At 39.2% G+C, this 25,789-nt stretch overlaps 1 protein-coding gene across 1 annotated transcript in view; it reads left to right on the forward strand.

The window, feature by feature from the left end:
* Nucleotides 1-25,789, forward strand: part of FGL1 (fibrinogen like 1) — a 63,271-nt gene that overhangs the window by 491 nt on the left and 36,991 nt on the right. The window lies entirely within an intron of this gene.

Consider the following 25,789-nt stretch of genomic DNA (forward strand, 5'->3'; position numbering starts at 1 on the left):
GGCGGGGGGGGGGGGGTTACTGCAGAGGGGGCAACGCGGCGTGAGACTGCGCCGTCTCCTCGGCAACGGCCGCGCGGGGGCGAGAAGTCGCCGAGGCGGGAGCCGCAGTGCGATCGGCGCTCTAGGCTGGGGTCATGTGACCGCCGGAGTCTATGGTGTCACTTCGGGCCCTTTTGCCTGGAGCCGCTAACACAAACGAAACCACCGGAGACTGCATATCCCAGAATGCCAAAGCGACCCTGGTTCATTAGCGTCCGTCCGGGGGTCAGGAGAGGGTTAACCGCAAATCCCGGCCTGCCGTGAACCTCGCGGCACTCCTCGGCGAGCTCGTGGCTCTGGGCCTGTGCGGAAGTACCTTGAGCTTCCTCTTTAGCTGGAAAAACTGAGGAGGGTCCTTCTGGTTTGCTGGGCGGCTGTCAGCTCCAGACCCTGCGAGGGGCCGGGAGTGGGGGGAGAAAGACCTAAGTCGCTCTACTGGTTCTTGCCCACCCGCATCCGGAATTAGGAAGAGATGGAATTAGAAGGGTTTTTACCATCTAGTCCTGATTTTATACGGTGGAGATTAATCATGGGAATTGGCTAAACCAATTAACCATATAGTCAGTGGGAGAATTCTAAATGTTAATCGTGAACACCACCACCTTGGATTAATGTCCTACTTTTCCCTTGGAAGAACCAGACGATTTTAACCAAAATTTAGTATAAGAAATTTTCTTTTAAAATTAGTCTCTGAATTCTATTTTGATGTATGTTCCCATCTCAGCAGAAGCTCTATCAAGGATGGTAAATTGATAGGTTCTCTCTTAGTTTTAAAAAAAAAAAATCAAATGAGTGAATTCTAAGATCTAATTGGCTTTGTTTGACAATTCATGAATTGAGCGGCATTCCAACCAACACATAGAAAGGAGATCCCTGGGGACGCCTGGGTGGCTCAGTTGGTTAAGCAGCTGTCTTTGGCTCAGGTCATGATCCCAGCGTCGTAGCATCGAGTCCCACATCGGGCTCTTTGCTCAGCAGGGAGCCTGCTTCTCCCTCTGCTTCTGCCTGCCATTCTGTCTGCCTGTGCTCGCTCTCTCCCCCTCTCTCTCTCTGATAAATTAAAAAAAAAAAAAAAAAAGATTCCTGGAGCTGTGGAAAGGGCAATGTTTTTAAAGTCAGGAAGGGGTTGGAAAAAGGAAATAATTAGCAAAGAATGCGTTGTTTCTGGCAAGGTTGCCTTCCTAAGTATAAAGGAAAGCCCTGCCAGATGGATTACTGACCTACCGATAACCAAGTCCGGGGCGACTAGTTAAAGGTTCTATTACTGGGGTGTTGAAACTGCAGTTGGGTCAGGTATGAAGCCTTAGGTGGCTGAGGTGAGGTTTAGCACACGTGACTCCATTTCGGGCCTGCTGTTCCTTGTTAACACTCCTAACACACTGGGGGGGAAAGGTGATAATGCCTTTCAAGGCCTTTAGTGTGCCTCCCTGAAAAGTTAAAACACCTTCAATTTTATTTGAATGCAGGGGCATTCTATTTTTAGGCAGTTTGTGAGATGAGTTTGTTTTCAACAAAAGAAGAGTAGAGTGAATAAAGGACATTTAGGTTCCAACAACAAATTGTTCTCAATCACCAACAGATACTGTTCAAAAAACCCAAGTAAAAGAATCCTATCTCAATACATAATTCAGGTAAATAAAACTCTTCCTGAAACTACCGTCAGATTCAGTCTTATTGCAATGATATATTTTTGAGTACATTCTGTGTATCTAACGTTGGTAATTACTCGGTAACAAAAACAGTCCCTGCCCTTGAAGGGTTCATCTCACCCTCTGATTCCCTACCCTTCCTCCATTTTCCCTTGAAGGGCTGATATTTTAGTGAACGATGGAGAAATAGAAAGTGATGTAAATAAATTCTGTTTTGTAAGAAACCAAAGTGCTGTGGGAATCCAAAGCACAGAGTGCTCCAGGCCCCATTCTAATTCCACCACTTTATAGCTCTAAAATTTTGGTCAAGTTTCTTAACTTCTCTGTCTCAGTTGTCCCATCTACAAAATGAAGGGGAGAGAATCCTAATATTGCCACCCTTGCGGGAATTTTTTTTTTCAAGTAGTAGTTATTTTGAAGAAGGTACAAGCTAAGCATTTTATCTGTTGTGATTTTCTTAATTCTCCCAACTCTCCTGAAGAGATTGATCCTGCATTTGTTCCATTTTAGAAACGAAAGTTTAAATAAATCATCAAAATTCTGACAGCTCCAAGTGGTAGAGCCCATGTGAAACAGGTCTACTGAACTTGTTGGAGGGATTTTTGGATTAAATAAGAGAATGAGCGGAAAAAATAACTAGCATATGGGAAGGCTCCAAAATATTAGCTATCTTTATTATCATCACCATAATCATTTTGTTTATGTATATATGTATATATATATATATATAATTTTCAAATATGTAGAGGGTATTGTCATTCAAACAATTCAAATGATTCAAAAGCATTACCTAATATGGTCTTTATGCTTTTTAAATTTATGACCTCTAAAAAATGTCAATACTATTATGTCTGTTTAGTGGGGGGAGGAGTCTGAGATATTTTTACATTAAAAAGAGATCCTCAAACTCAAATATGAGCATTATTGATCTAAAGCAAAAGGCAAAGAAAAAAAACCTGAAAAAGTATAAAATTATTCCAGATCTCCAAAACCTTAATGTCTAATTCAGAAAATAAACCTTAAAAAAAAAAAAAAGAAAAGAAACCTTAAGCAAACGAACCCATTTAGTATCAGTAATGTATGAATATGGCAAATAAATGATACAGACAGTAAGTGCTTTAGGAATTCAGAGAAAGAATACTGATATATTGCCTCAAAAATAATTATAGTTCCAATTTCTGCTTGGAATGAAATTAGGGGCAACAGTCTAGTGGAAATGTAGATGGGGAACGAGTGGTCTCTCAGAGACGCATGTTGAAACTACCTCTCAGTTTCCTACATTTAAGAACAACATAAAACATGTATTAAACATGGGGGAGGAGGCCCAAATGGAAACAAGCAAACTTCAAACACACAGTACATCCAGAATTAGTGATGGATAATGCAGAAACCAGACTGGGTGAAGTAGAGGATTCACATGGGATGGGGAACGGGGAGGCAAGAGAAGAATAGGTTTCTATATGTTTTGTACAAACTGTAGAAAATCTTTAATGTTGATCTGAAGAGATTGGGCTTTGTTCTGTGGATGGTGTAAAATCACATTGAGGCTTTAGAAGAAGCAATGATATGATGAAATAGTTATTTTAAGACTTTAACAGCAAAGTTTAGAACAAGCTAGGGAGAGCGGGAGATGAGGTGGTAACTGGCGTGAAGTAATTAAGGCAGGCCTAAGGTAGTAGCAGAATGAATCAAGTCAAGGAGTTGGATTCTGATTGGTTGTCATGCTGTGTAAAATAGCATTTCCATATTTAAGGTCATTGACCAGGGGGTACTGACAGTAGAACATTTTGTACTATATTATTTATCTCTTTAATGTATTCTGTGTTCTTTTTCCACAGGATTTAAGTAGAGTGAGAGCAGAAACCCTGACTTTTGTAGTTCTTTATTATCACAAATGCCTCACAGAGTTCATTTACTTTATTTTGAGATTCACAAATTTGGTCTTTGAAAAATCAGTTTTTTGCAGTACCTAGTTTTACCTGCAGGTGGTGATAGAACTTAAAGGAAAAATCTGTAGCGCCCCCCCCATTACAACTGAATTTTATGATTGTTTTTATATGTGATTTTTTATACATCCTAGAGAAAAACAGACATTTGTGTAAATTATAAAGCACAATAATAAGAGAAACCCTCAATAACCCACCACCTAAGCTCAAACAGAATATAATCAATCTATTTAACACCTTGTGCTTTTCTCCAAGCTCATTCCCTTTTGCAAACATAAATACTATCCTGTATGATCTTGGTGCTATCATCCTTTCATTTTTCTCAAATAACTATATGTATATATCCCAAAATAATGTATTATTTGTTTTCACTTTTTTTCAAGCTTTATATAAATGACATCATACTGAGTATATTTTTGCTTGACTTGTTTTTTCATGCAGCATTGTTTCTGAGATTCATCTATGTTGATGGGTAGAAACACAAAGTCTTAAAAGCAGAAATAAAATTAATTTTGGAATATTTCTAGAGTTGAATATACAGATAATATCTTTATTCTTCATATTAGCTTTGTGACTAACTTGATGGAGGAAGGAACTGATATATAAACAAGGGATAGTTGAAGAACTCTGACCTAGTTCTTACATTTTTTTGGTTAAATTTAAGCGTTTTATTTCTCTCCCTTCATCTAGCCCAGAGTTTCTCAGGCATGGCATGACTGACATTTTGGGCTGGCTGATTCTTTGTTTCAGGGGGCTGTCCTGTGTGTTACAACATATTTATCTGCATGCCTGACCTTCTCCCCTTAGATGCCTGTAACACCCTGTCTCCCCATTTGTGACCACCAGAAGTGTCTCCTGGCATTGTTAAATACTGCCCATCCAAGGAGGGTAGGGTGGGGGGTGAGGGCAAAATCACTCCTGAGAAACACTGATCTAAACTTTGCATTGAGAAAATCATGTTACTGTGAATTTTTCTAATGCGCCTCTTTTGCTCAGAAACCTAAACTTTTGAATAATTAAATCATGTATTATATAAAATTATAACTAATTATTTTTAATATTTCAAGGCTTTTTTTTACCTTCCTCTGTTTTCCCCATATCTAATTACTTTGACATCTCTCATTACTGCCTAGTTCAGAATTTCTTATTAGATTCCAAATAGCTAATTACTGCTCTCTAGACATACAATGTTAATGTTTATACCACTCTGAACTGCCTTTTCCTCCATAACCAGTTTATGTTCTTTTCTTCCAAAAATCACTCATTCGATAAATGTACCCTTATAGTTCTGACAATTCTAACTGTATTTGCATTTCATCAGTCTTAACATGGCTCAGCTCCTATGATTTTGATATGCTGTTTCTTTTTTTTTTTAAGATTTTATTTATTTATTTGACAGAGAGAAATCACAAGTAGACAGAGAGGCAGGCAGAGAGAGAGAGAGAGGGAAGCAGGCTCCCTGTTGAGCAGAGAGCCTGACGTGGGACTCGATCCCAGGACCCTGAGATCATGACCGGAGCCGAAGGCAGCGGCTTAACCCACTGAGCCACCCAGGCACCCCTTGATATGCTGTTTCTTATATATTCTTCTGTATATGTTCTTGGGGGTCTTTCTCTGGTCTTCATAAACCAGATCAGAGGTGCAACAGTGTAGTCCTGTGTGGAATGCTTGCTTCCCAGGACATATCAAGTCAGAGGGACTTAAATAAAGGGATATAATAAAAAACTACAAAGAAAATCATCTATACCTTATTTCCTAGCTTCCCATTACCCCTACATTATATGATATTGAAAGTACTAGATATACACAAATGTAGGTTAATTAAGTACAGACATCAGGCAGTTAGGTGGGAGGGTTCCCAAAATAGAAAAATATAGGCTGATACAGATTTTGTTTTCTAATTCATATGAAAAATACTAGAAAAGTATGAAAATTAGGGGCTCCTGGTTGGGCTCATTCAGCTAAGTGTCTGACTCATAGTTTCAACTCAGGTCATGATCTCAGGATCCGGGGGTCAAGCCCCAAGCTGGGCTCCAAGCTAAGTGGGGAGTCTGCTTGAGATTCTCTCTCTCCCTGTGCCCTACCCCACTCCCACTCTGTCTCTCTCTCAAATAAATAAATCTTTTAAAAAATGGAAAGTATGAAAATTACTCCTCAGCTTTTACTTTAATAATGCTGTTATTGAAAATAAAATTATATGAAGTGAAAACGCAACAATTGCCATGGTTATAAGGGAGTAAAGTCTGGAATGACTTTATAAAACATGAACTGTGAGCCAGAAAAGTGTCTTTTCTCACATAATAAGGAGATCTGTAGGTGACGACTAGATCTGGTATATGCTTGCAAATAAGCATGGGCTGTGAAGAAGTCCCAATGTGACTGGGGTGCAGGGATCTATATTAAATCCACTGCATTATATAGGGAAGCAACAGCTGTTTGTGTTATAATTTTTGCTCTTGTACCATAAAAAAGGGCGTCCCGCACTGCATTTTTCCTTCTGTAAGAAAGATTCTAAGGTAAGGGAAAAAATGGCAAAACATGTGTGAACTCAGATTAACCAGGAAAGAGGTTAGAATGCCTTTCTTTACCACCAGAGCACTAAATAATTTCAGGGTTACAAAGATACAGATGCAGTGAAAAGAAGGGCCATATGCACCCCAATGTCCATAGCAGTAATGGCCACAATCGTCAAACTGTGGAAGGAGCCGAGATGTTCTTCAATAGACAACTGGATAAAGAAGTTGTAGTTCATATATACAATGGAATATTACTCAGCCATCAGAAAGGATGAATATCCAACTTTTGCATCAACATGGATGGGACTGGAGGAGATTATGCTGAGTGAAATAAATCAAGCAGAGAAAGTCAATTAACGTATGGTTTCACTTATTTATGGAACATAAGGCATAGCATGGAGGACATTAGAAAAAGGAAGGGGAAAATGAGGGATAGATGAACCATGACAGACAGTGGACTCTGAGAGACAAACCGAGGGTTTTAGAGGAAAGGCAGGTGGGGGAATGGGTGAGCCCAGTGATGAGTATGAAGGAGGGCATGTATTGCATGGAGCACTGGGTGTTATATGTAAACAATGAATCTCAGAACACTACATCAAAAACTAATGACATACTGTATGGTGACTAACATAACATAATAAAAAATAATTTTAAAACATGATTATTTCCAGGGTTAAAAACTGGGGGGTGTTGGGAGGCAGGATAGACAATCCAGTCTAGAAAAGGAAAAGTGTAAACCCCTCACAACAGGTCCAACAGAATGGTGTAGAGCAGGGATTGACAAACATATTCTGTAAAAGGCCAGATATTAAATATTTTAAGTACTGTGGGCCACACAGTCTCTGTCTCAACTACTTAGTTGTGTGTTTGTCAAGTGAAAGCAGCCAGGTAATACATAATGGAGGGGTGTGGCTGTGTTACAACAAAACATTATTTTTGGATACTGAAATTTAAATTGTATGTGATTTCCCCATGGCACAAAATATTAATCATCTGCTGGGTTTTTCCAACTATTTAAAAATATTAAAATAGGGGATGCCTGGGTGGCTCAGTTAAGTGGCTGCCTTCTGCTCAGGTCATGATCCCTGGGTCCTGGGATGGAGTCCCTCATCAGGCTCCTTGCTCTATAGGGTGCCTACTTCTCCCTCTGTCTGACTCTCCCCTGCTTGTGTGCTCGCTCGTTCTCCCTCTTTCTGACAAATAAAATAAATAAAAGTCTTTTAAAATAAGTAAATAAATAAATAAACATATTAAAACAGGCAGTGGTGGGGGGGACACCTGGGTGGCTCAGTGGGTTAAAGCCTCTGCCTTCGGCTCAGGTTGTGATCCCAGGGTTTTGGGATGGAGCCCCGCATCAGGCTCTCTGCTCAGCAGTGAGCCTGCTCCCCGCCCCCCGTCCCCCGGTTCTCTCTGTCTGCCTCTCTACTTGTGATCTCTGTCTGTCAAATAAATAAATAAAATCTAAAAAAAATAAATAAATAAAAGCAGGCAGTGGGCCCAATTTAACCCATGGGCCATAGTTTGCTGACACCTGATATAGAGTACTCGACATGGGAAGTTTTTAGATAATTAGTGAAAGATCGAAGGAGAGATTAGCAAGGAAGGAAAATGTAATTTCCTTACTTTGCAGGAGGGTTATTTTACAAAGAGTAGTTTCAACTAATAAGAAAGGGAGGATATAAAGCAAATGTAACTGAACAACATTTGCAGGTATTAGTTTATACTATTTTCTTACATATTCTGTTCCTTACCACACCCCACCCCACCCCTATCCTGGCTAGTTGCAGCCCTATGTTGCCTCCACCAAGGATTGTCACAGCCGCTAATACCAGGAACAAAGGATACAACCTTCAGATAAGGAGAAAAGTTGAAAATCAGTCAAAGCAGTTCCCACTCCTCACAATTGGTGGTAAGAGGAAGAACTGATGAAAAATTCAAAGAACTTTATGCTTTTGGGTGCATCTCTGAAAGGGAAGAGGAGGAAGGTGCAAGCTGTGGGGCTCTATGATGGGAGCCTAGAAGGCTCCATGGGTGCTTACAGGGGCACTCCGCAAGGCTCACCCACCGCAAGCCTGGGAAGTCACATGGTGCCCTGGGAGGAGAGAGACTCTAACCATCTGACCTAGCGCATCAAGAGAGAGATGAGGTCTCTCCAAGCCTATCAAATAGAGTCTTGAAATCCAATCAGAAAAACAAGAGTTACATTCATCTTCCACAGGTAAGTTTGGGGCATAAGAAACATATCCCACTTACTTATGTAGCTCAAATGTCAGCTACCTGAGTGCTTCCAAGTCCTCAGAGCTGTTGGGGTGGCCATGCCTCTATCACATACAGAGCAGGAAACTTAATTTCATATGCTGACATCTTCTAGAATGTGTCAAGTTAATGTTTTTCTATTATTTCCGGCTTCTGCTGAATTCTTGATTTCTCTCAAGTCTAGCTTCTTTCAGCTGTTCTTTTTCTCCATCCCACATCATTCCCAAGGCAGAACACAACCTCTTTCCCTTTATTTTCTCAAAATACCATGGAAACAAGGCCCCTCTGTGTGGTATACTGTTTTCCACTGAAAATTCACAGTTAATGGTATAAGATGGGGGAGGAGGAAGAAGAATTTATACCACAGCTATTCAGACACCCCTGTTCTTTAAAGATCTTTGGCCACAATATGGCACTTTTCTCTGGCTGCCTCTTCCCCAACTGCCTGTCATTTGGATGCATTTTTTTGCCAGATCCTACTCCCCATTCTCATCTCATTCACCCCCCCCCTTTTGTCCTTTTCCTTTGGGATTACCCATGGAAACTCTAAATTCTTCATTAATTCTTCATTAACAGAACAATTTTGTTCTCTTGCTCTTGCCTCTAGCTTATCCTGGCTCTACCCACTATTAAAATAATGCCCTTCTTCTACACTGATTAATAGGACCCATTTCCTTAGCATGGAACTCTAAGAGAGTTATGTCTTCTTTGAATGCTAAAATCAATTGCATAAGACTCTTCACTCTCCTGCTTAGCACAAATTATAAGAAGAAATACCTCTATTCCCCTGACATCTCCACCCCCAGTTATCAAGAATGAGTGGAGGGAGGGCTGCCTGACTCAGTTGGTTAGGCATCTGACTTAGGTTCAGGTCATGATCTCAGGGTCTTGGGATCCAGCCCCACATGGTTCTCCCTGCTGAACAAGGAGTTTGCTTCTCCCTTTCCCTCTGCCTGTCCTGTCTCTTTCTCATGCGTGCACGTGCTGTCTCTCTGTCTCGCTCTCTCAAGTAAATAAATAAATAGAATGGAGGGGGGGATGGCTAAGTTAGTTCTTAGAAGCCAGTCTTTAGTCTAATCCCATAGTGGTGAGAGGTACAGAGACCCTATCCAGTTTTACCGATAGGTCCTGTTTGTTGTTGCTCTTTGCCACACTGCCCTCGTCTTGTCATTTTTGAAAACATTCCCACATGATCGGGGGCCTTTATTGTCCTCGGCAGCAGTGATTCTGTTTCTGGTCTCTCAGAAGCTTCTCATGGACTCAGAGGCTGTGTGTGTGTGTGTGTGTGTGTTCGATGGAAGAGTTGTAGGGCACTGGGAAGATATGGAGACAAGGATTCTCCTTCTAATGCTATGGTCCAGGTTTAGGTTATCCTCAGTCCCTGCTAGCTTGGGCTTGCTGACCCTCTGACTCTAATTAGCAAAATCTCTGCCCAGGCTGCAATCCTGTACTAAAGCCGGACAACCCCACTGCTCCTCCTACAGCTAATGAAACACTGTAGCGAGTGGATAAGAGCATATTTCTAGGCTCAGACTACTTCAGGTCAAATCCTGTTGTATGTGACCTTGAACAAGTCTTCACCCTCTTTATGTCTCAGTTACCTCGTTGACAAAATGGAAATAAAAATATCTCTAAGGGCTGTTGTGAGGATTAAATGAATTAATACATGGCTCAGATAGTACCTGGCTCACAGTAAATGATTTGTAAATGTTTATACTTATTAAGTTTACAAAGAAACCTTTGTGCTAATGTTAACTTGGGCCTCCATGTTTTCGGAATACCATCCTGTACTCCCATTTTAGCATAGATTTCAAAACATTCACACCATACTCCACTGGCTTTAAACACAGGGACTACGTGACTGCCTCTAGAAACCCACACTGAGGTTGGATCACCACAGGAAAGAAACTGGATTTTATCTTATCGACTATGGAGCACCACCAAACCTTTTTAAGTAGGAGAATGTTGTGTAGTCACATTTGCTTTTTTTTTTTTTTTTGAACTGTGCAGGAGTTAGTCTGCATGGAAAAAAAAAACTGGAAGCAGATTAATCAAGTAGAAGTTACCAGTGGATTATACTAAGGTGATGAAGACATAAATTAAGTGTCAGTGGCAATGAGGCTGATGAAAAGAGTTTGGCATTTAGAGGGTAGAATCAATAGGACTTATTGAAGAAGAAAATGAGGGATGAGAGAGAGGAATGATGTCTGATAAAGCTTTGAAATGGGTTAAATGAATAAATAGTAGTTTTACCAACTCCTTCTGTTCTTTCCAAGGGAAGAGGGGGAGGGAAGATGAAACAGCCGTAATGACTTCAGTTGGAAGCTAGTGGGCTCTTGGACAAACACATTCTGGAGTTACAGAGACAAGTAAGAGTTGGAGTTAAATATTTGGAAATTGTAGACAGTAGCATTCAATGGAGTAGCAGAGCAAGAATAGTCCACAAAGGAAAGATGAAAAACTTGGGAAGACACCCAGAGAACTAAGAGAGGGGTTTAATGAACGCATATGGAAGAATAAATTTAAAGCAAGAAGGAGGGTCTGAGAATCAATAAGAAACTTCTATGAGGAAACACGCAGCCTTGTTATGAGCAGTCACAGTCAAAGGAAGGGTCAGGAGTCACTGGCTTTGGCTGAGAAGTTAATAGGAAATGAGACCCTGAAGTCCGTGAGTGTAGATTGTCCTCTTTACAAAGCTTAGTGGAAAGGGAAAGAGAGAAATTGGAGGGTAGGTAGAGGCAGGAATAAGGGAAGTTTTCATTTTCTAGAATTTAAAAGAATTAAGCTTACCGGGTGAAAGGGGGGCAAGACTGGAAGGACAGGGGGGCATTAGAAGTGAGAAAGGGGAAGGTACTTAAAGCAATGCTGTTCTCAAGAAGAAAGGGGGGATTAAGAGGGGCGTTAGAGAGGAGTAGGGAATTTGGGTAAATTGGAAGGGGAGGTGAACCATGAGAGACTATGGACTCTGAAAAACAGTCTGAGGGGTTTGAAGTGGCGGGGGGGTGGGAGGTTGGGGTACCAGGTGGTGGGTATTATAGAGGGCACAGCTTGCATGGAGCACTGGGTGTGGTGAAAAAATAATGAATACTGTTTTTCTGAAAATAAATAAATTGGGAAAAAAAAAACAAAAACAAAACAAAAAAAAAACAAAACAAAAAAAAAATTAGAAGAATTATAAACAAAATATTAAGTACCTGAGAAACTCCCCACATCAACTATACTCTAAGCAAATAAAGTTAATAAAAAATGGTAAAAAAAAAAATTAGAAGAATTATAAACAAAATATTAAGTACCTGAGAAACTCCCCACATCAACTATACTCTAAGCAAATAAAGTTAATAAAAAATGGTAAAAAAAAAAAAAGCCCAGGTGGAAGGAACAGACTAAAGCATGAGGAGTTAATCTGCACAGAAGCAACTCTCCAGCAATGGGGCAGGGCGGGGGGGGAACTGGCCCTGGTAGATATATACCCCCGGGCTCTGGTCATAGGAAGGGGAAATTCTGATGTGGGTTTCTCAGAGGCCACTTGTCCACTATAGCCCAATCACAAGACAGCCTTTATTGGCCGTTCTCCCTGTTCCAACTCACTTCACTATTTTCTCACTTACGCTTTCTGGAATCACCACGCAAATTACTTGCATCCAAATTTTTGTGTCATTCTCTGTTTCTGGGGAACCCCAATTTCAATAGATTGTGAGTTAGAACATTATCTCAGGCTTTCTGATTCCAGGTCTTGGGATTTTTCAGCCAAATCATACTTTATCTTTGCCCAAATTCAAGTTGTGCACTTTGCTTCTCTTTGTCTACTCCAGTCATGCTATGTCATCAAATGAGTAGTCTAGCATAAGGACCTTCTCAGGAGAGATCTATGGAAACTGTAGAAGCTTACTGTCGATGTGTGTCACTCTCCTTCACTTCCATTGTTTTTGAGTCTGACCCTTCATTTTGGGAAAGAGGTAGATACATTATATCTATGTCTATTCCTTCATCTATGTCTAAAGTGACATCTACATTTTCACCTACATGTATGTCTCTATCTCTGTGTCTATATCTATGTCATCTACAAATATGTCTCTCTCTATATATATATTAATATATATATATAAAATGTGGATATATATATTTAATGAAATAGATACCGCATACACATAGGTGGTATATTTAATGAAATAGATACCACATATACACATGTGTATACCATATATACACATTTAATGAAAATAGATACCAGCCAAGACAGGACAGGAAGTTGAGTTATGAATAGGAACAAGGAGGTAGTAATGTTTTAGAGTTCTTTGTTGGTTTCTGGATTCTAACTTAGGCAAAAGTGAATTTCTTGGAATTTACTGGAGAATGTGGGACTCAGAGACTCAAAAGACATCCTGGGACATCAGGCTTCAGAACGAACAGGAATTAAGATAGCTATAGAAAGCCAAGTAACAGAAAGCAAGGAGGAAAGCTAGCATGTCACTACCTGAAGTGTCCGCCCAATATACTGATGCCTTGGCTCTTTCTGGAATGAATGGCCTTCCTTGGGTTTCTCCTGAAGGTGCAAATTTTCTGGAGAAAGCACTGACCTTCCTTATCCCACTGCCCACCAGTGTCCCTGATGGGGTGAGAAAAGATCTAGCCATTTTGGCTCCTGTTATGGAAGTGCTGAATTATTTTCCCCAAAAGTTATGGAGAAGGCTCAGCTAGAAATAGAGCTGCTATTGGAAAGGAGGAATTTAAGCCAGGAGACAAAAGAATAACAAATGTCAGCTGCAAATCTCATCAGGTAATGAGACAGGGCCATTGGCTAGAGCTGCTAGTGACTGCAGATGACATAGGACTGGTCATTGATAAGCGAATAACCATAAGAACCTCATAATCTAGAACGCACAAATATCCTTGGCTGTAATATGTATAATGTAATATTTAAAGGACAAACTGAGAAATATGGAGAAATATTGCAATAAGCTTTAGTAGTGGAATAAAATGATGCTAAATAAAACGATCTCAGAACAGGAACATACTTATTGACATTTTGCTGTGCTTGGACCTGCAGGTCAAAGTTGACTCTCACAGATCTGAGAAAAGCTTTCTGCGGCTGAATGAGCACCATGGCCAAAGGCACAGAAGCAGAAAGTACAGCTTGTGTTTGGGAAATGGCATATATCCAGTCTGGCTGGGGTGCAGGGAACATGAGATTGTTCAGATATTTTCTTGTGGACTTTAATTCTTTTAGAAGCTGAGCAAATCTTTTTAAGACAATTACCTGCTTTGCAAAACAGTTTTTTAAATTCTCACTTAGCCTGTATGATCAAATACCAAAATCTGTCTCTGGATCTCAGCAATTGAAGTTCATAGCTCATATTTTGGCCTCTTGTTCTCTTTTATTTTCTAGTAGTCACTCAAAGGAATTAAAGGGCAACTGACGTATCTATACACCAGTGTTCGTAGACATTATTAACAATAGCTAAAAGGTAGAAACAACTCAAATGTCTGTAGATGGATGAACAGACAAAATGCAGCCTCTCCATATAATGACATATTATTCCTCCTTAAAAGAAGAGAAATTCTGACACATGCAACACCATCAGTGAACCTGGAAGACATTGTGTAAAGTAAAATTAAGCACAGCAAGACATATACTGAATGATTCCTCTTGTATGAGGTAGCTAGTGTTGTCCAATTCCCAGAGAAAAAGAATCAAATGTGGTGGCCAGCGTCTGCAGGTGAGGAGAAGGGGAGTTAATATTTAATAGGGACATATTTTCAGTCTGGGAAGATGAAAAAATTCTAGAAATGGATAATAGTGATGGTTGCACAATTTAAATGTGCGAATGCCACTGATCTGTACACTTAAAAGTGATTACAATGGAAAAAATGCTTAGAAAGGATAAATTTTATGCTGTGTATATTTTATCACAGCTTTTTAAAAAGGCAACCAATAGTCTTTCTCACTGTTTCACCAGAAAGGTTTAGCAATAGGTACTTTTTAGAGTGTCTGGACTCTGCTTTCCTCCCCAAAGCCAATGAATAATTCCTGTAATTGTATCCACAGATATAGAGGAAATGGTGAAATACCACCTCCAGATCCGCCCTTCATGGGAAAAATTATTGCCCTGTTACTTGGTGTGGGCAGTCAGGACCTTTAGGGATCCTCCCAGCTGTGGACAGCCATCTCCTGCCAAGGTCTCTCTTTGGTTTTTTGGGCAGCCCACACATAATGATCCATCCAACTGGGGGGAAGGCCCAGCCATTTTGGCCCAAAACAGGAAACCTGTAATGGATCATTTTAGTTCTGATGGACCATTTTAACTCCACATAGGTTCTTCCTTCCTCCAGTCCTTTTTCCTTCCTCTCCCTCCCACAGGGAGCGATCAGGGACCATTCTCTCCTGAACATCTTGTGCGCAACACTCTATCTCAGAGTCAGCTTGCTGGAAAACAGAACCTGAATGGACAGATGAAGTTCCATTAAAAACAGAAAGATAAAATAATGTACAAAGGAATGTGGATGACAATGGATTTCTGGTTGGGAACAATGTAAGTGAGAGGACAGTAGAGTAACCAGGATGAAACATGCAGCAAAACCCCTTTAAGAATCTTAGGCACAAATATTTTCAGATACACAAAAAACTAAAAAAAAAAAAAAAAAATCAATCACCAGCATGTAAACACTACAGAAAAAGTTAGTTTGAGGAAATTCATGAAGCTGAATGCTAATGATTTGTGCACTTTTCCATGTTTTTTGCCTTGATGCATAGTTTCTTTAAAAAAAAGAGAGAGAGGCAGGAAGAGTAATGCACATTTGTTGTGTGATGAGTAAGGGTAGCTTTCTTCTCTCCACAGTCTGACCCCTTGGGTCCTGGCTGCCTTAGTAACTCCCTGATGCTTCAGGTACTGAAAGTACTTCAGTATCTGTCTAATCAATTCAATTATTTTTAAAATTTTTTTCTAAATTTTCAAGTTTTTCTAGGTAACAATGTTGTGCTGCTTCAATTTCTTCTTTCATTATAGATTAAAGTAGAGTTTTCTGTTACTTTTCTTTATTGGAATGTGAAATTCTTGTTCTGCTAAAACCATGAGTGAATTTGGAAATGTTAGAAAATGATTTTAGGAGCAGAGTATTGTTTCCAACTGTACTCATTGCTTCTCTATCTCCCAAACAATTATATATTATTTAAAAATCACTTTCTTCCTTCCCACCTAAATTAGTAATTTTTTAAAAGATTTTAATTCATTTATTTGACAGAGAGAAAGATCACAAGTAGGCAGAGAGGCAGGCAGAGAGAGGGGGAAGCAGGCTCCCCGCTGAGCAGAGAGCCTGATGCGGGGCTCCATCCCAGGACCCTGAGATCATGACCTGAGCCAAAGGCAGAGGCTTAACCCACTGAGTCACGCAGGTGTCCCTAAATTAGTAATCTTTATAAGCAATCTTTAGAAAATTATTAATTATCTGTGTGTCTCTATTGCTGCCTCACAGTCCTGATCTTGTTTCAAGACAGAAGGAAACAAAAATTTATTGCATGTCATCTGTGTATTAGGACCTATAGTAAGCAGTACATGTAAATTATGAAGTTTGATCAAATTATCAAGTTAGTATTTATATTGTATGCCACTACAGATTTTTATTGCAGGAATTTTGTTGTTCCACGAATAATAAATGTTTCTGAACTGCTATTGTATGGTATGTATATGCTGGGTGCTGTTGGTATAGAAACAGGAAAACAAGTCCCTGATCTCTCTTAGCACAGAGAGAAACTCCAGTACACAATATAGTTATGTACGGTGTAAGACAACGCAACACACAAGGGAACATGCAGTCTAGGTCGATGGGGCTGGGGAATGATAGGTCCCCAGGGGAGTCCTATGTCCTTCTGACAGGGTACATAGAAATTATTGGAGTAGGCAAATAGAGGACTGGAATATGCATATACACCCCTATATATATACATATACATACATGCATACATACATATATACACTCTCAATGATAACAAATGGGTACGTATAATGTGGTTAATTCATTGGTGAAAATAGTCAAGGGACAGTAGACATTAGGCTTGTCAGGCATCTTCATTGAACAAGACAATCTTCTACCAAACTGGGTGGATCCTCCTCTCTTTATTTAAATTCCATAATTGGGTAACAGAATAGTGCATACTGGGAGTTTTCCTTACTTAGGAAAGTTACAACAGTCATGTTTGGCAAGAATCTCAACCCCTTGACTCTCTGCCAACAAGAGAGTAGAAATATAGCCTGGATGCTTGGGTGTTATATGTCTACACGTAATCTGAAATATAGGTGACTGGGCTAATTGGATTCTTTCTCCTAAGGAGGTGGAATTTGTATGGAAAGACACAGGCTAAATTTCCATTGAAACTAAAACATTTTAAGGGCCGTCTGCTACAGAGTAAACTGAAGAACTCCTGGTGTTGAGGTTTTTAGAGCTGTCCTTATTCTGTCATCCCTCAGCTTGTTTGCAGCAGCCTGTTATTGATTCTGTTACTTAATTCAGCATCCCTCTAATAAATCCTTTTTTTTTCTTGAGATGTCTGGATAAAGCTTATTTCTTTAGCTTGGAAGCAAAAACAAAACAAAAACCAGTATAAGTGAATCACTCTGAAATTGACCCTTAATATATCATAAACTTTCATTGCTGGAGGTAGGAACAAGGGGTCTACTCTAAAAGTTCTAGAATTTTCCCTCAATATCTCTAAGAGGGAAGCAGGGAAAAAGCACTTTAATATTAGAGGATCACATTAGTGTACACTCTTGTGTCATGCACATGTGAGTCAGGTCCCTATCCTTTTTTTCACCAATCTAATATTTATTCGCTGATATGGGGAATTCTGTCTGATAAAGAAAACATTATTTTCCAAGATTTATTCATTAGGTAGTTTTTTCTTTAATTGTTTTATTTTTTTATAAACATATAATGTATTTTTAGCCCCAGGGGTACAGGTCTGAATCGCCAGGTTTACACACTTTGCAGCACTCACCAAAGGACACACCCACCCCAATGTCCATAACCCCACCACCCTCTCCCGATCCCCCTCCCCCCAGCAACCCTCAGTTTGTTCTGAGAGATTAAGAGTCTCTTATGGTTAGTCTCCCTCCTGATCCCATCTTGTTTCATTTATTCTTTTCCTATCCCCCAAACCCCCACATTGCATCTCCACCTCCTCATATCAGGGAGATCATATGATAGTTGTCTTTCTCCGATTGACTTATTTTGCTAAGCATAATACCCCCTAGCTCCATCCACATCGTCGCAAATAGCAAGATTTCATTTCTTGTGATGGCTGCATAGTATTCCATTGTATATATATACCACTTCTTCTTTATCCATTCATCTGTCGATGGACATCTAGGCTCTTTCTGTAATTTGGCTATTGTAGACATTGCTGCTATAAACTTCAGGTGCACGTGCCCCTTTGGATCACCACGTTTGTATCTGTAAGGTAAATACCCAGTAGTGCAATTGCTGGGACACAGAGTAGCTCTATTTTCAACTTTTTGAGGAACCTCCATGCTGTTTTCCAGAGTGGTTGCACCAGCTTGCATTCCCACCAACAGTGTAGGAGGGTTCCCCTTTCTCTGAATCCTCGCCAGCATCTGTCATTTCCTGACTTGTTAATTTTAGCCATTCTGACTGGTGTGAGGTGGTATCTCATTGTGGTTTTGATTTGTATTTCCCTGATGCCAAGTGATGTGGAGCACTTTTCATGTGTCTGTTGGCTATCTGAATGTCTTCTTTTTAGAAATGCCTGTTCATGTCCTCTGCCCATTTCTTGATTGGATTATTTGTTCTTTGGGTGTTGAGTTTGCTAAGCTCTTTATAGATTTTGGATACTAGCCCTTTATCTGATATGCCGTTTGCAAATATTTTCTCCCACTCTGTCAGTTGTCTTTAGTTTTGTTAACTGTTTCCTTTGCTGTGCAAAAGCTTTTGATCTTGATGAAATCCCAATAGTTCATTTTTGCCCTTGCTTCCCTTGCCTTTGGCAATGTTCTAGGAAGAAGTTGCTGCAGGTCTAAGAGGCTGCTGCCTGTGTTCTCCTCGAGGATTTTGATGGATTTCTTTCTCACATTGAGGTTTTTCATCCATTTTGAGTATATTTTCATGTGTGGTGTAAGGAAATGGTCCAATTTCATTTTTCTACATGTGGCTGTCCAATTTTCCCAACACCATTTGTTGAAGAGACTGTCTTTTTTCCATTGGACATTCTTTCCTGCTTTGTTGAAGATTAGTTGACCATAGAGCTAAGGGTCTATTTCTGGGCTCTCTATTCTGTTCCATTGATCTATATGTCTGTTTTTGTGCCCGTACCATACTGGTATCAAGCTGTCTTGATGATGACAGCTTTGTAATAGAGATTGAAGTCTGGAATTGTGATGCCGCCAACTTTGGCTTTCTTTTTCAATATTCCTCTGGCTATTCGAGGTATTTTCTGGTTCCATATAAATTTTAGGATTATTTATTCCATTTCTTTGAAAAAAAAAGGATGGGATTTTGATAGGAATTTCATTAAATGTGTAGATTGCTTTAGGTAGCATAGACATTTTCACAATATTTGTTCTTTCAATCCAGGAGCATGGAACATTTTTCCATTTCTTTGTTTCTTCCTTGGTCTCTTTCATGAGTACTTTATAGTTTTCAGAGTATAGAGTCTTTGCCTCTTTGGTTAAGTTTATCCCTAGGTATCTTATGGTTTGGGGTGCAATTGTAAATGGGATTGACTCCTTAATTTCTCTTTCTTCTGTCTTGTTGTTGGTGTAAAGAAATGCAACTGATTTCTGGGCATTGATTTTATATCCTGACACTTTACTAAATTCCTGTACAGGTTCTAGCAGTTTTGGAGTGGAGTCTTTTGGGTTTTCCACATAAAGTATCATATCATCTACAAAGAGTGATAGTTTGACTTCTTCTTTGTCGATTTGGATGCCTTTAATTTCTTTTTGTTGTCTGATTGCTGAGGCTAGGACTTCTAGTACTATGTTGAATAGCAGTGGTGATAATGGACATCCCTGCCATGTTCCTGACCTTAGCAGAAAAGCTTTTAGTTTTTCTCCATTGAGAATGATATTTGCGGTGGGTTTTTCATAGATGGCTTTGATAACATTGAGGTATGTGCCCTCTATCCCTACATTTTGAAGGGTTTTGAACAAGAAAGAATACTGTACTTTGTCAAATGCTTTTTCAGCATCTATTGAGAGTATCATATGGTTCTTCTTCTTTCTTTTATTAATGTATGGTATCACATTGATTGATTTGTGGATGTTGAACCAAACTTGCAGCCCTGGAATAAATCCCACTTGGTCATGGTGAATAATCCTTTTAATGTACTGTTGGATCCTATTGGCTAGTATTTTGGTGAGAATTTTTGCATCTGTGTTCTTCAAGGATATTGGTCTGTAATTTACTTTTTTGATGGGATCCTTGTCTGGTTTTGAGATCAAGGTGATGCTGGCCTCATAAAATGAGTTTGGAAGATTTCCTTCCATTTCTATATTTTGGAACAGTTTCAGGAGAATAGGAATTAATTCTTCTTTAAATGTTTGGTGGATGGGGCGCCTGGGTGGCTCAGTGGGTTAAAGCCTCTGTCTTCAGCTCAGTTCATGATCCCAGGGTCCTGGGATCAAGCCCCACATCAGGCTCTCTGCTCAGCGGGGAGCCTCCTCTCTTTCTGCCTGCCTCTCTGCCTACTTTGATCTCTGTCTATCAAATAAATAAATAAAATCTTTAAAAAAATAAATGTTTGGTATAATTTGCCTGGGAAGCCATCTGGCCCTGGGATTTTGTTTGTTTGGAGATTTTTGATGACTGTTTCAATCTCCTTACTGGTTATGGGTCTGTTCAGGTTTTCCATTTCTTCCTGGTTCATCTGTGGTAGTTTATATGTCTCTAGGAATGCATCCATTTCTTCCAGATTGTCAAATTTGTTGGCGTAGAGTTCTTCATAGTGTGTTCTTATAATTGTTTGTATTTTTTTGGTGTTGGTTGTGATCTCTCCTCTTTCATTCATAATTTTTTTATTTATTTGGGTCCTTTCTCTTTTCTTTTTGATAAGTCTGGCCAGGAGTTTATCAATCTTATTATTTCTTTCAAAGAAGCAGCTTCTAGTTTTGTTGATTTGTTCTATTGTTTTTTTGGTTTCTATTTCATTGATTTCTGCTCTGATCTTTATGATTTCTCTTCTGCTAGGTTTAGGCTTCCTTTGTTGATCTTTCTCCAGCTCCTTTAGGTGTAGGATTAGGTTGTGTATTTGAGACCTTTCTTGTTTCTTGAGAAAGGCTTGTACCGCTATATATTTTCCTCTCAGGACTGCCTTTGCTGTGTCCCACAGATTTTGAACCATTGTATTTTCATTATCATTTGTTTCCATGAATTTTTTCAATTCTTCTTTAATTTCCTGGTTTACCCATTCATTCTCTAGAAGGATGCTCTTTAGTTTCCATGTATTTGGGTTCTTTCCAAATTTCCTCTTGTGATTGAGTTCTAGCTTCAGAGAATTGTGGTCTGAAAATATGCAGGGAATGATCCCAATCTTTTGATACTGGTTGAGACCTGATTAATGATCCAGGATGTGATCTATTCTGGAGAATGTCCCATGTGCACTAGAGAAGAATGTGTATTCTGTTGCTTTAGGATGGAATGTTCTGAATATATCTGTGATGTCAATCTGCTCCAGTGTGTCATTTAAGGCCTTTATTTCCTTGTTGATCTTTTGCTTGGATGATCTGTCCATTTCAGTGAGGGGAGTGTTAAAGTCCCCTAGTATTATTGTATTATTGTCAATGTGTTTCTTTGATTTTGTTATTAATTGGTTCATATAGTTGGCTGCTCCCATATTTGGGGCATAGATATTTAATATTGTTAGAGCTTCTTGTTGGAAAGACCCTTTGAGTATGATATAGTGTTCCCTCATCTCTTATTATAGTCTTTGGCTTGAAATCTAATTGATCTGATATAAGGATTGCCATTCCTGCTTTCTTTTGATGTCTATTAGCATGGTAAATTGTTTTCCATGCCCTCACTTTAAATCTGGAGGTGTCTTCAGGTCTAAAATGAGTTTCTTGTAGGCAGCATACTGATGGGTTTTGTTTTTTTATCCATTTTGATACCCTGTGTCTTTTGATTGGGGCATTTAGCCCATTAACATTCAGGGTAACTATGAGAGATATGAGTTTAGTGCCATTGTATTGCCTGCAAGGTGACTGTTACTGTATATTGTCTCTGTTCCTTTCTGATCTACTACTTTTAGGGTCTCTCTTTGCTTAGAGGACCCCTTTTAATAGTTCCTGTAGAGCTGGTTTGGTGTTTGCAAATTCTTTCAGTTTTCGTTTGTCCTGGAAGCTTTTTATCTCTCCTTCTATTTTCAATGATAGCCTAGCTGGATATAGTATTCTTGGCTGCATGTTTTTCTCATTTAGTGCTCTGAATATATCATGTCAGTTCCTTCTGGCCTGCCAGGTCTCTGTGGGTACGTTTTCTACCAATCTAATATTTTTGCCATTGTATGTTACAGGCTTCTTTTCCTGGGCTGCTTTCAGGATTTTCTCTTTGTCGCTAAGACTTATAAATTTTACTATTAGGTGATGGGATGTGGACCTATTCTTATTGATTTTAAGGGGGGTTCTCTGCACCTCCTGGATTTTGAAGCTTGTTCTCTTTGCCATATTAGGGAAATTCTCTATAATAATTCTCCCCAATATACCTTCTGCTCCCCTCTCTCTTTCTGCTTCTTCTGGAATTCCAATTGTTCTAATGCTGTTTCATCTTATGGTGTCACTTATCTCTCAAATTCTCCCCTCGTGGTCCAGTAGTTGTTTGTCCCTCTTTTGCCCAGCTTCTTTATTCTCTGTCATTTGGTCTTCTATATCACTAATTCTTTCTTCTGCCTCATTTATCCTAGCAGTAAGAGCCTCCATTTTTATTGCACTTCATTAATAGCTTTTTTTTATTTCAACTTGGTTAGATTTTAGTTCTTTTATTTCTCCAGAAAGGGCTTTTATTTCTCTGGACAGGGTTTCTCTAATATCTTCCATGCCTTTCTCGAGCCTGGCTATAACCTTGAGAATCGTCATTCTGAACTCTAGATCTGACATATTACCAATGTCTGTATTGATTAGGTCCCTAGCCTTTGGTACTGCCTCTTGTTCTTTTTTTTGTGATGAGCTTTTCTGCATTGTCATTTTTTCCAGATAATATGAAGGAGCAAATAAAATACTAAAAGGGTGGCAAAGACCCCAGGAAAATGTGCTTTAACCAAATCAGAAGAGACCCTGAATCATGGGAGGGAGTAAGGGGATAAAAAGAAGTTCAGAAAAAAATTAAAAAAAAAAAACAGAAAAAATATAAAAAAGAAAAAATATATATATATTAGACTGGTGACTAGAACAGGGTCACCCACTTAATTTTGTGAGTATTTTGGTCTCTTAGAAGAAACTATCTCCCAAAATTTTAAAGAATGAAAAACATATATAAGGGTAAACACAATGAAGGGATGGAATATGCCTATAAAGATGAGAAAAAAATTTTTGAATTTGTAAAAATGGAGCTGATAAAGTAAGTTGGTTTGGAGAATAAAGAAAAAGAAAGTGGAGAGAATTTGCTCGGGCTGGAGACTAGAACAAGCCCAGAGCTAGATTTAGGGTATATTTTGATCTATTAAAGAAGTTGTACCCCAAATTTTTTAGAAGAAAAAACCTTATGTGTATACAAAAAATAAAGTTAGATACAATGAAGGATAAAATGTGACTATAATAATGAAGATTCAAAGAAGATTATTATTTTTTTTAATCAAAGGTATTGTTAAGATAAACTAGTTAAAAAACGTTAAAAGAGGAAAGGGTAAAAGTTAAAAAAAATTAGCAGAAGAAAAAAACAAAATTAAAAAAAATTAATTAATTGCAAGACTAAAGAATCATGGGAAGAAAGCCATGAATTCCATGCTTTGCCTTTTATTCTTCTGGAATTCTGCTGTTCTCCTTGATAAGTGAACTTGGTCTTGGCTGGATTTCTTGTTGGTCATCTGGGGGAAGGGCCTGTTATATTGATTCTCAAGTGTCTTTGCCTGAGGCAGAATTGCACCAGCCTTACCAGGAGCCAGGCTAAGTAATCCACTTGCGTTCGCTTTCAGGAGCTTTTGTTCCCTGAACGCATTCCGTAGAGTTCCGGAGGACGGGAATGAAAATGGCGGCCTCCCAATCTTAGGCATGGAGGAGCTGAGAGCTCAGGGCCCCACTCCTCAGTGCACTCTCAGAGAAAATCACTCAATCACTCCTTTCTCCCTGGCCTCCGGCCGCTCCGAGGTCACCCAGCCTGTGACCAGTTCAAGGTAACCCTGAATTGAGAGCTCACTCCTCAGCTCTGTCTCTGTAGCCAGCTTCCCCACTCTAATACCTGCAAGCTCTGAGACACTCAGACACCCCCGGTCCTTCTGTGACCCCGCGGGACCTGGGGCCACGCTGACCCTGTGGGGGCTTCACCCTGGTTTAGCCTCTGGAGCTATGTCCCCTCAGTGGAGCAGACTTTTAAAAGTCCTGATTTTGTGCTCCGTTGCTCCACTGCTTGCCAGGAGCTAGCCCCTCTCCCCACCGTCTATCTTCCCATCACTTTGGATACACTTCTCTGCTGGTCCTACCTTTCGCAAAGTAGTTGATTTTCCGTTTTTAGAATTGTTGCTCTTCTTCTCTTCGATCTCCTGTTGGATTTGTAGGTGTTTGGAATGGTTTGATAAGCTATGTAGCTGATCTCCTGCTACCTGATGTCGTCTCAGCCAGCTACTTCTCCACTATCTCGACTCCTCTTCCTTTGTTTTTGATGTAGTCCTGGTGAGTGGTAAAGTAATCCAAGTATAAAATGTAAACTTTTTAAGTGTAAAATTTTAAAATTTTAATATGCCAGCTTCTGATCTCAAATATGCATACAGAAACATAAGTTCTCTGTAATCAGCCATGTGTGGGCTAACAAAAAAATGAATCAGAATGTGTGTAATTGTGCACAGTGAACTTTTCTTTCTCCTTAGCAGATGTACAGTTATTTTGAAGTGAAAGCAAGGAACTATATCTCAGGGCATTATATTTAGGTGGTCTTATTTTTTCTAGGAAAAAATAAGAAAAGGTGAGTAAAAAATGAGGACAAATTTTAAATTCAAATATGCAAATACATTTTTGTCAAATGTATATTTTAAAATTCTCTGCTAGTGTCCAGAAAGTTTTTCAGAATAGTTAACAACCCTGGGAATTCCACTTTTAGATGTGGTCATACAAGTATGGATCATCATGTGTTTTCCAATTAATGGGAGAATGTTTTAAGAGGAGATAATATTTAAAGAATCTAAAACCTAGGGGATAAAAACAGCACACATCAAGATCAGATTTATGTAGATGAGTGAAAGAGATTTACAGCAAATTTATCAAAGAAAGCAGAGAAGTCCTACTGTGCAGCAGAATGAAAGACATCTTGTGTTACTGCCCATGTCTCCCATATGGAAAAGCATATTTTAAAATATGACTTTACTTAACATGAACTTCTGTTTTCTTTTTTTCTCCTACATATTTTTCACAACAAAGCTGAATTTCTTCTACATGTGTTAAGTGTAAAAAATCTGTTTTCTGTTAGAATTTAACATTTCTTTGGTTGCAATTCTTTAATGATGTGTAATCTTATAAGAAGGTTCTTCTTTGATAAGAAGATGTTATTTTAAGAGGTATATAATGTATGCAATTCTGAAGTTCTTGCATACATGTTGAAAGAAAAACAAGCATTTCTTAGTCAGAGCTCTTTTTATTCTTTGCAGGGGAAAAAATTGAATAAGAAATATCTTTTGCACTTTTCTGTGTTAGGAACCAATTTAAACTTGGTTAGATACCAGAGGGAAAAAATTTCAGGTAGACAAGAAACCTCTGAAAAGATGAGTCAAAAATAAGCATTTCATTTTATCTTAACTAGTGTGCAAGGAAGGATACTGCACAATCTGAAGCTACACATTTTCAGGGACCTGTTAAATGTCTGCCAATATTAGTTTTTACATGCTTTGTGTAACAGGCCTAGGGAGTGAGCAGTTCAGGTTTGAGCAAAAAAACACAGGATTCTGGGACAGAGTTATTCAGGAGACAACTGTATTTGGAAAATTCCTTCTCAGGAATTTGAGTTTCCTAACTGGGATCCTGTAACAGCTGGAGTTCAATCAGAAAAGGAGAGCCTCTAAAATATATAAGGGACAATCTTATGCAATTTGTGAGGGCTTGGTGAAGAAGTCTCTAAAAGCCCCTTTTTTCAAGTATGATGCTGGAGCTTAAAGTGTACAGGGCATGTAAGTGAGAAGGACAGATGAATGGGCCCAGGAGGTGGAGCTAAGAAGGATGGACTGAAACCTGTATCAGTT

Source organism: Neovison vison, chromosome 11 (genome assembly GCF_020171115.1).
Source record: "Neovison vison isolate M4711 chromosome 11, ASM_NN_V1, whole genome shotgun sequence".
Taxonomy (NCBI): Eukaryota; Metazoa; Chordata; class Mammalia; order Carnivora; family Mustelidae; genus Neogale; species Neogale vison.